At 43.7% G+C, this 9,465-nt stretch overlaps 1 long non-coding RNA gene across 1 annotated transcript; it reads left to right on the top strand.

The window, feature by feature from the left end:
• The first annotated feature begins 270 nt into the window (after positions 1 to 270).
• LOC106998581 (uncharacterized) lies at positions 271 to 8,955 on the top strand. Its single transcript, XR_013417585.1, has 2 exons — positions 271 to 396; positions 6,714 to 8,955. It is a non-coding gene; the product is annotated as an uncharacterized LOC106998581 (long non-coding RNA).
• The last annotated feature ends 510 nt before the right edge of the window (positions 8,956 to 9,465 follow it).

The following is a 9,465-nucleotide window of genomic DNA, read 5'->3' on the forward strand; positions in this document are numbered from 1 at the left end:
GGCCACAGGCCACATCCCCACTTCTCTGATTGGTTCTGACGATTATTCAAACCCAGATAGTCCCCGCCCCCTTGCCACGGCGGCTAACGATTGGTCAGGGTCTTACCAGACCCGCCCTCCACGCCCCAGCCTAGCAGGTTCGGTGGGTCGCCCAGGTCGTTAACTCCCAGACCCGTTAGAACCGGTCAGGAGAGGAATGTACTGCTCGATCCTGATTGGCGGCGGGAAGAGGGTTTGAAAAATGGCGGGCCTCACGCTGACTGGCTGGGACTGTAAACGGTGGGAGTGGTTGGCTCGGGAGAGAAAGCCCCGCCAGATTTAAAAAAACCTAGTCGGGAGACAGGGGGTTGGTCTCCTGGCTTGGCGACGGCGGCGGCTCGGTTTGCTGGCGCTAAGGTAACAGCAGAGGTCCGCTTTGCCCTTCCTCCGACCACCATTTAGGTCCTGTCTGTCTCCCGCCTCGGCTCAGCCCTGCAGTGTTGGCTCCTGGGAGCTGTAGTCGCTCTGCTCTGTGGCCCTGCAGAGTCTCCCCTGAGCCGCCCAGAGAATAATAAATGGGGAGAGCCTGGAGTTTGCCCTGCAAAACCGATTGCCCAGCTCCTCCCGCTGTTGCTGAGGTTGGCGTAGAACTCGGGGAAGTCAAGGCAGGGAACCTCGGAAAGGGCGCGGGGGGCCGGGAGGGAGCCGTTGCCGCGTCCCGTGGGGTGTTACAAAACGTTCTGAAAGTAGGTGCTTCCCGCCGAGGGAGTTTCCCTCAGAAGGCCCCTCCTTCCTTCCCTCTTTGTCTCGGGTGACAAATACTGGGAGGTAAACAAGGGCACCCTCCGGGTCCCGAAGGGGCGGAGGCGGCGCCTTGTCCCCCCGGCCCCGCCCCCTCCTGCCGGGTCCGGAATTCCAATCCCCAAGTGCCTGGGCCCCCACGCCGCACACCGCAGCGCTGCGCCGGGAGCTCGGAGTCCAGCGGCTTCCCTGTCTTTGGCTGGCCTGGCCTTCGCCTGGGCATTCACTGCCTCATCCTACTAGTGTGATAGTTTTTAAAAATTGAGACTCGCATAAAAGCAATGCATGCTCCCTACTCCACCCCCAGTTGCGTAGATCCTCCAAACGGCATATCGCCACATTTTACAGGCTCCTCCAAGCGCGGGTTAAGAACCTCCGTGTTAGTATAGGGAGAGCGCGCCAAAGCTACCTTACCTTACTGCTTACCAGCGTCACAAGCTGCTTTTCCCAAGGTAGAGGACTTTAATTGACATCCTGGTGTACTATTTCTGTGGTATTTAGTTTTGAGGGGTTCCCCCCACTTTTGACATATAGGTTGCATGACTCAAGAAATTTAAATATTTTGTCTTAATTTTTCCGTAAGTTCATTGGCACTTGTTAGACTATGCTCTTTGGCTTATATATGGTTATCATAACAGTACTTGAAAACCAGCAGTTGTTTATCTATGTTTACTAATAAAAATGAGATCTTAAAAAAATGTATTTTCCTAGGAAATGGATAATGGTTGTCCAACATTGTGAGTATACTTAATGCCAGTGAATTATACATTTAGGAATGGGTAAAATGGTAACTTTTATGTTGTGTATGTTTTACCACAAAAAAAAATAAAGTGGCGGTTTTTCAAACAGGAAAAAAATGTATTTTCTTGTATTTAAGTGTTCCAGAATTTTGTTAAGCATAATCCTTAGCTGATAACATTCTCTTTTCTGCCTTAAGTTGCAATACCTACAAAATCAGTTACAAAAACACCCAAAAATCCAAATTAACCAAGTAATTCATACTACTTTATTCTAATATCAGTTAGTGAGACACTAATGCATTACACTTTTAAAATGTATTTTTAAGTTTTATGTTTAGAATTTTTTAAATTATGGCATAAAGTAAGCTGTGTTTATATAAAAACTGGGCCTTTATTCAAGAACTGTATATTGAATATGCCAAGCATTGAGCTTGGCAGTCGAGATACAAAGATGAAAAGTCATAGCCTGTGCCCTCAAAAATTTAGTGTAGAGAGACAAAAATAGGAAACAGTACAACATTAGTTAAAATTGTTCATTAATGAGAGCATAAGACAGTCACCTAAAGACTGTGTAGGGAAATAGGAAAACCCTTCTGTGAAAGTAGCATTTGAGTAGAGGTGGATTGGAGAATTTCAAGCAGAGGGAAACAAAAAACAGAAAGGCCTTTGAGAGAGCCTGGCTTGTTTGGGGATCAATTAGTAGTAGTTCAGTATTACAGGAACTTAATGATGATGGTACTCAACCTGCAGCTTATAAAGGAATTTAGTCCTTATCTCCCCAGTGGAAAACTGGGGAAAATGAAATAATTAGGTTTCCACATTACATAGCGGTGTTGATAGCGTGGTATAAATGAGGTAAGGTTAGAAATCAATTCACTGGGTTCATTCTTTTCTATGAGTCCGAAACTGTAGTCAAAGGGACAATGGTAATAGATGTGAGTCACTTATTTACATGAATAATCTCTCACTACAAGCTAATCAACTTTTTAATGTTCACTAAAGTTTTATTTCACTTGAGGAATTTTGCATTATTTGTATAATTTAATAGGATGGCTTCACAACCTGCTTTTTTTTAATGTTACTGTAATGCAAATAGTGAATTTATTCACATCCAAAATCAGAGCCACTAACTGAAGTTTACATTCTATTCTAGCACTTCTGTTTTCTAAGAATCATGATTCTTAGATCTCTTTTCTTTCTATTCCATCACTTAAACTAGCAACTGATTGGATTTGGGGTACTATTTTTCATAAAGGTTTTTTTTTTTTTTTGGAGTGCAGTGGCTCAACCTCGGCTCACTGCAACCTCTGCCTCCCAGGTTCAAGCGATTCTCCTACCTCAGCCTCCTGAGTAGCTGGGATCACAGGCGCGTGCCACCATGCCCAGCTAATTTTTGTATTTTTAGTAGAGACAGGGTTTCACCATGTTGGCCAGGCTGGTCTCAAACTCCTGACCTCAGGATCCACCTGCCTCAGCCTCCCAAAGTGCTGGGATTACAGGTGTGAGCCACCGCACCTGACCCAGAAAGATGTTTTAATCACTTCCCAGTAGTTGATGCCTAGGAGAGGCAAAGGGCCACAAGGGTAAGCTAAGAGTAGATGCTCAGCTCACCTAAGGATTATAGGTTGAATTGTGTTCCCCCCACCAACTTTCTATGTTGAAGTCCTAACTAACACCCTGTATCTCGGAAAATGATCTTACTTGGAAATATAGTCACTGCAGAAATAATTAGTTAAGATGAGCTCACACTGCAATAGGGTGAGCCCCTAATCCAGTATGACTGATGTCCTTATTAAAAGGGGAAATTTGGACAGAGACAGCCATAGAAGTAAGATGATGTGAAAAAGACACAGGAAGAAGATGGCTATCAACAAGCCAAGGAGAGAGGCATGGAACTGATCCTTTCCTTACAGCCCACAAGGAAGCAGGGAAGGAACCACCCCTGCTAATATCAATTACCATTCTCTTCTCCATAACAGCAGAGAAAAGGAAAACATTTCTATATTTAACCTACTTTTACCATCGCTGCCAAGACTTCACTCTTATAACACACTTCCTGACTTAAAAGTACCATTAAGAGGCACAGTAAAGTAATAAAAGAAATAAGGCTTAGCTGAGATCACATACAGTTTTTGGTTACAGAACAAGCCCATTTTTTGTGTGAAAAATATATACAGAATCTGGTAGCACAAAAAATCTAGTCCTAAATTTAATTCTCAAAAGATGAATTAAATACAAACACTCAAAACATAAGGCCAGTTCACTATACTATGAATTATTTGCCACACTATTATGACTTTATCAGAAAACTAAAATGTCCGTTAAAGAGTTAATACTAAACGTGTTTCTCATTGTTTTAATCCTGTTGCAGTCCTAAATGCCAAGTAAGATTGTATTTCTCAAAAAGTTTTAAAGCCACTTTTTCAAGAACATATCAATTGTATATATTCTAAAAAGTCCACAAATTTATTTCTATTAAAATGATACACATTTCTAAAACATGTATCAAGGTGAAACATGTATCAAAATAATATAGAGGAAAATAGTTGTGTTTTTCATTTTTTTAAAAATGCGTAAATTAGAACCCAGCCAGGGCTTGTGGTTTTGAATGGTTCACTTAGCATTTCTAGGCCTTTTCAGATGGAGTTTCACTCTTGTTGCCCAGGCTGGAATGCAATGGCATGATCTTGGCTCACTGCAATCTCTGCCTCCCAGGTTCAAGCGATTCTCCTGCCTCAGCCTGGAAAGTAGCTGGGATTACAGGCATGTGCCACCATATCCAGGTAATTTTGTATTTTTAGTAGAGACGGGTTGGTCAGGTTAGTCTCGAACCCCTGACCTCAGGTGATCCACCTGCCTAGGCCTCCCAAAGTGCTGGGATTATAGGCATGAGCCACTGTGCCTGGTCTTTTCTAGGCCTTAGATTGATAGACAATAAATTGAAGTTTATGGGATAATCTCCAAGGTAGAATTCAGCTCTTAAATCATATGATTCTATAATTCTGTGAATATGTGATCACAGTGTGGGAAAATAATACATTTTAACTTATGCAGTTGGGCAGTCAGGAAATTATAATTTCATTTTAAAGAATAAGTAACTTGGGTCATATGAAATCCCTTGACTATAAGAGTGCCAATGAAGTCAGGCGCAGTAGTTCACGCCTGTTAATACCAGCACTGGGAGGCCGAGGCAAGTGGATCACCTGAGGTTAGAGTTCGAGACCAGCCTGGCCAATATGGAGAAACCCCATCTCCACTAAAAATAAAGAAATTAGCCACGCGTAGTGGCGTGCGCCTGTAATCTCAGCTACTTGGGAGGCTGAGGCAGGAGAATTGCTTGAGCCAGGGAGGCGGAGGTTGCAGTGAGCCAAGATCACACCATGGCACTCCAGCCTGGGTGACAGAGCAAGACTCTGAGCTCAGGAGTTTGAGACCAATCTGGGCAACATGGCGAAACCCTATCTCTACCAAAAATACAAAAATTAGCCAGGCATGTTGGCATGTGCTGGTGGTCCTGGCTACTCAGGAGGCAGAGGTGGGAGGATAGCTGGAGCCCAGGAAGTTGAGATTGTAGTGAACCGTGATCACACCACCGCACTCCAGCCTAGGCGACAGAGCAAAACCGCGTCCCAAAAGATATAAGTAAGTTTTAAAATCAAAACAGCATTAGGATAAAGTTGATAGCCCAAATATAATAATGTAGACTAAACTTTACATTACACAGTATTGCTCAGTCATCCTATTCTTTAATTAAAATGACCTTACCAGCATTTTTCCCTGCCAGATGATATCAGTATATTACTTTACTTGCCAAACTTTGTCTGAGTTCAGCATCTCATGAATTGTAAAATATAAACATTAGGCAATAAACTATGAGTTAGTGAAGCTGTTTCCAAAGTAGTCCTCTAACACCTCTAAATCGCTATTCTGTTGATAAACTGGAATTTATCTAGAGCAGTTGTAATAATCTGACAGGAATGATCTGTGTTAATGCCAGTTATTGAAATTCCTAGCATTTATTTAGTTTTCCTAAAAACTTGACTTTTCATAATCTGTGGTCATCAAACAGAGGTAACAATGTGCTAGCAGTCCTCACTCTCAGCACCTCCTCTGCCTCGGCGTCCACTCGGGGCGATTGAGGAGCCCTTCAGCCCATCACTGCACTGCGGGAGCCCCGGCCGACGCCTGGAGCCGGCTCCCTCTGCTTGCGGGGAGGTGTAGAGGGAGAGGAACCCGGGCTTACCACAGCGCTCACAGGCCAGTGCAAGTTCCGGTGGGTGCGGGCTCGGGGAGCCCCACACTCAGAGCTGCCGGAGGGCACCACAGGCCCAAGGCAGTGAGGGGCTTAGCACCCAGGCCGGCAGCTGCGGAGGTTCTGCTGGGTCCCCCAGCACTGGCGGCCCACATGCACCAAGTTCAAATTCTCCCAGGGCCTCGGCAGCCTACCCCCGCAGCAGGGCTCAGGACCTGCAGCCCGCCGGTCAGAGCCCCACCTCTGTGGTGCGCTCCCACGCAGCCAGAGCCTCCCCGATGGGCGCCGCCCCCTGCTCCCTGGCACCCGGTCCCATCTGCCCAAGGGCTGAGGAGTGAGGGCACGTTGGGCAGCTCTGCCTGCAGCCCCAGTGTGGGCTCCACTAGGTGAAGCCAGGTGGGCTCCTGGGTTTAGTGGGGACTTGGAGAACTTTTATGTCTAGCTGGAGGACTGTAGATGCACCAATCAGCACTCTGTGTCTAGCTCAGGGTTTGTAAATGCACCAATGGGTGCTCTGTATCTAGCTAATCTAGTGGGGACTTGGAGAACTTTTCTGTCTAGCACTCCGTGTCTAGCTAAAGGATTGTAAATGCACCAATCAGCGCTCTGTGTCTAGCTCAAGGTTTGTAAATGCACCAATCAGTACTCTGTATCTAGCTGATCTAGTGGGAACTTGGAAAACTTTTCTGTCTAGCACCCTGTGTCTAGCTAAAGGATTGTAAATGCACCAATCAGCACTCTGTGTCTAGCTCAGGGATTGTAAACGCACCAATCACCACCCTGTCAAAATGGACCAATCAGCAGGATGTGGGTGGGGCCAGATAAGGGAATAAAAGCAGGTTGTGAGGGAGCCAGAGACAACTGGCTGGGTCCTCTTCCAGGTTTTGGAAGCTTTGTTCTTTTGTTCTTTGCAATAAATCTTGCTGCTGCTCGCTTTTTAGGGTTCATGGTGCCTTTATGCGCTGCAACTCTCACCGGGAAGGTCTGCAGCTTCACTCCTGAGGCCAGCGAGACCACGAACCCACCGGGAGGAATGAATACTTGCAGACGGGAGGAACGAACAACTACAGATGCCCCGCCTTAAGAGGTGTAACACCGCGAAGGTCTGTGGTTTCACTCCTGAAGCCTGCGAGACCGTGAACCTACCAGAAGCAAGAAACTCCGAACACATCTGAACATCTGAAGGAACAGACTCCGGACACACTATCTTCTAGAACTGTAACGCTCACTGCGAGGGTCTGCGGCTTCACTCTTAAGTCAACGAGACCAAGAACCCACCAATTCCGGACAAAACCAGATTGGAAAATACTAATGGAAAGTGAATATACACTTATTTTTTTAAGCCCTTCTGCAAAGCAATAAAAACTTTTGATAATTATTAACTCAGCCAACTTTAAGTATACTTTATAAAAAGTTAGTTGCATATAAAATAATTGCTTTCTAGAGTTTTATAATGTAAAAACCCAAAAACTGTTACTCTGCACCCAGTTTCTCAAAGACAAATCTTACGTTGGTGCTTAATATTTTCAAATTGTTTTAAAAGCTGTGAGAGGGGAAGGATCAGCCTACTGAAGTATTATGAAACAGGCACATCCACTAATGGGTAGATCGCCAATTCAGAAGCCTAATTGTATACTCACCCCAGAAATTCAATTTACTGAAATAACACTGTTTTTGAAGAAGTGAAGCACAGGTTAGGAAGGAATGAAAACCTCTCATTCTGATGCTAACATTTTCAATGCAAAACAATTAGTTAAATATATTTTGTTTTCCTATTTAAACAACTATTTTTGTGAGTTATGGTAAACTGGCCAGGTGCAGTAGTTCACACGTGTAATCTCAGCATTTTGGGAGGCCAAGACAGGCAGATTGCTTGAGCTAAAGAGTTCCAGACCGGCTTGGGCAACATAGTGAGACTTCCTTTCTACTAAAAAAAGAAAAATTACCCAGGCTTGGTGGTGCGTGCCTGCAGTCTGTGCTACTGAGGCTGACGGCAAGAGGCTCGCTTGAGCACAGGAGACAGGGGCTACAGTGAGCTATGACTGAGCCACTGCACTCCAGCCTGGGATAGAGAGTGAGACTCTGTCTCAAAAATAATAATTAGAAGAAGCAGCAGCTAAATGTCCACAAGAAAGTTACTTAGTTCTAAAATCCTCTACTACAATTAGAAAAAAAATGACAAGTTGCAAAAATCATGTTGAAAATACTTTGGAGATCTGTTGAAGCAATCAAAAAATAACTCAAATTAAAATTCCAGACCGGAAAGAGCCCTTCCTAGGTATGCTGATGAGTTTTGAAAACATTTTGTAGATTTTAGGCATGGAACTGAAGTCAGTCTAACTTGGCCTAGGTAAAAGGATTTTGACTAAATGAAAGAGACTCCAGCAAGCATCTGTCAGTTGTATTGGTGGGCGTTAGCACAATCAATTGGAAACTAAAGGACTCTGAAATATCCATAATGGCCCATTTTCCACAGATTAGCTGAATGCCAAGGTGGTATGGGAGACGAGAGAGTTGTGCCAGAAGCTTCTAAAAGACAAAGCTAAATGTCCCAGGGTTTCACAGTGTTTAGTGGACAAAAGTCCAGCTGGAGGGAGGGGTCTGCCACAAACTTATCATTGTCTTTTCCTGAAGACATTTGACATTTTTTAAACTTGTTTAGGCAGGAGTGTAGAGACACAAGTTCAAACCCTCCAAAGAACAGAAATGAATTTTTCATAGTCTTTAAGGGCTAAGGAGACACAGACTGTCAATCCCTTAATCAAAAGACTGTGTGATAGTGTCTTAATGTATGAGCAACAGAAATAAGCCACAGATGGAAGGGTCTTACTAAAACTTTGCAGCCTAGCCTGGACACAGCTCAATCTCTAATTGGATTGAGATAATCCTTTAACTTTCTCCCTGTTAGCAATAGGTAGAATATTGCAAAAGTCAAACCATCTCTAGTAGAAGATATCATCTGGACCACATCATAATATATAAATAAAGTATTGAAAACTAAAGACAGAAAATCTTAAAAGGAACCAGAGGAAAAAGGAAAAATAATTCAAAACAGCAACAGTAAGTCTAAATGCTGATTCTTCAACAGAACTAGGGAAACCAGAATCCCATAGAATGACATCTTTAGATCGCTGAAGGAAAAAAAAAAAATTGCTAACCTCAAGTTCCATATCCAGGGAAAAAGCTTTCAAGAATTACAGCAAAATAAAGATGTTTCTGGACAAAGAGAAGTTGAGAGAATTCACTGCGAGGAATCCTACTTAAGGAAAATAATCTCAAATCCTTAGGAGGAGGAAAAGAGCATAATCAAGGGTAATTACGTAAATTTTAAAAGAGTATTACCTTCTTAAAACAGCAATAATAATGTCTTGTGGATTTTTATAAACTGGACAAGTAGAATCTATGACAACGATGGCATAAAGGGTAGGAAGAATAAGTAGATTTAAATTGTTACAAGGGTCTGACCCCATAAGAGTCTCTGTGGTGTTTTTTTGTTTTTTGTTTTTTGTTTTCCTTTGAGACAGTCTCGCTCTGTCGCCAGGCTGGAGTGCAGTGGTGCAATCTTAGCTTTCTGTAATCTCTGCCTCCCAGGTTCAAGCGATTCTCCTACCTCAGCCTCCCAAGTAGCTGGGACTACAGGCGCGTGCCACCATGCCCAGCTAATTTTTGTATTTTTAGTAGAGACGGGGTTTC

The sequence above is a fragment of the Macaca mulatta genome, chromosome 5, assembly GCF_049350105.2.
Source record: "Macaca mulatta isolate MMU2019108-1 chromosome 5, T2T-MMU8v2.0, whole genome shotgun sequence".
Taxonomy (NCBI): Eukaryota; Metazoa; Chordata; class Mammalia; order Primates; family Cercopithecidae; genus Macaca; species Macaca mulatta.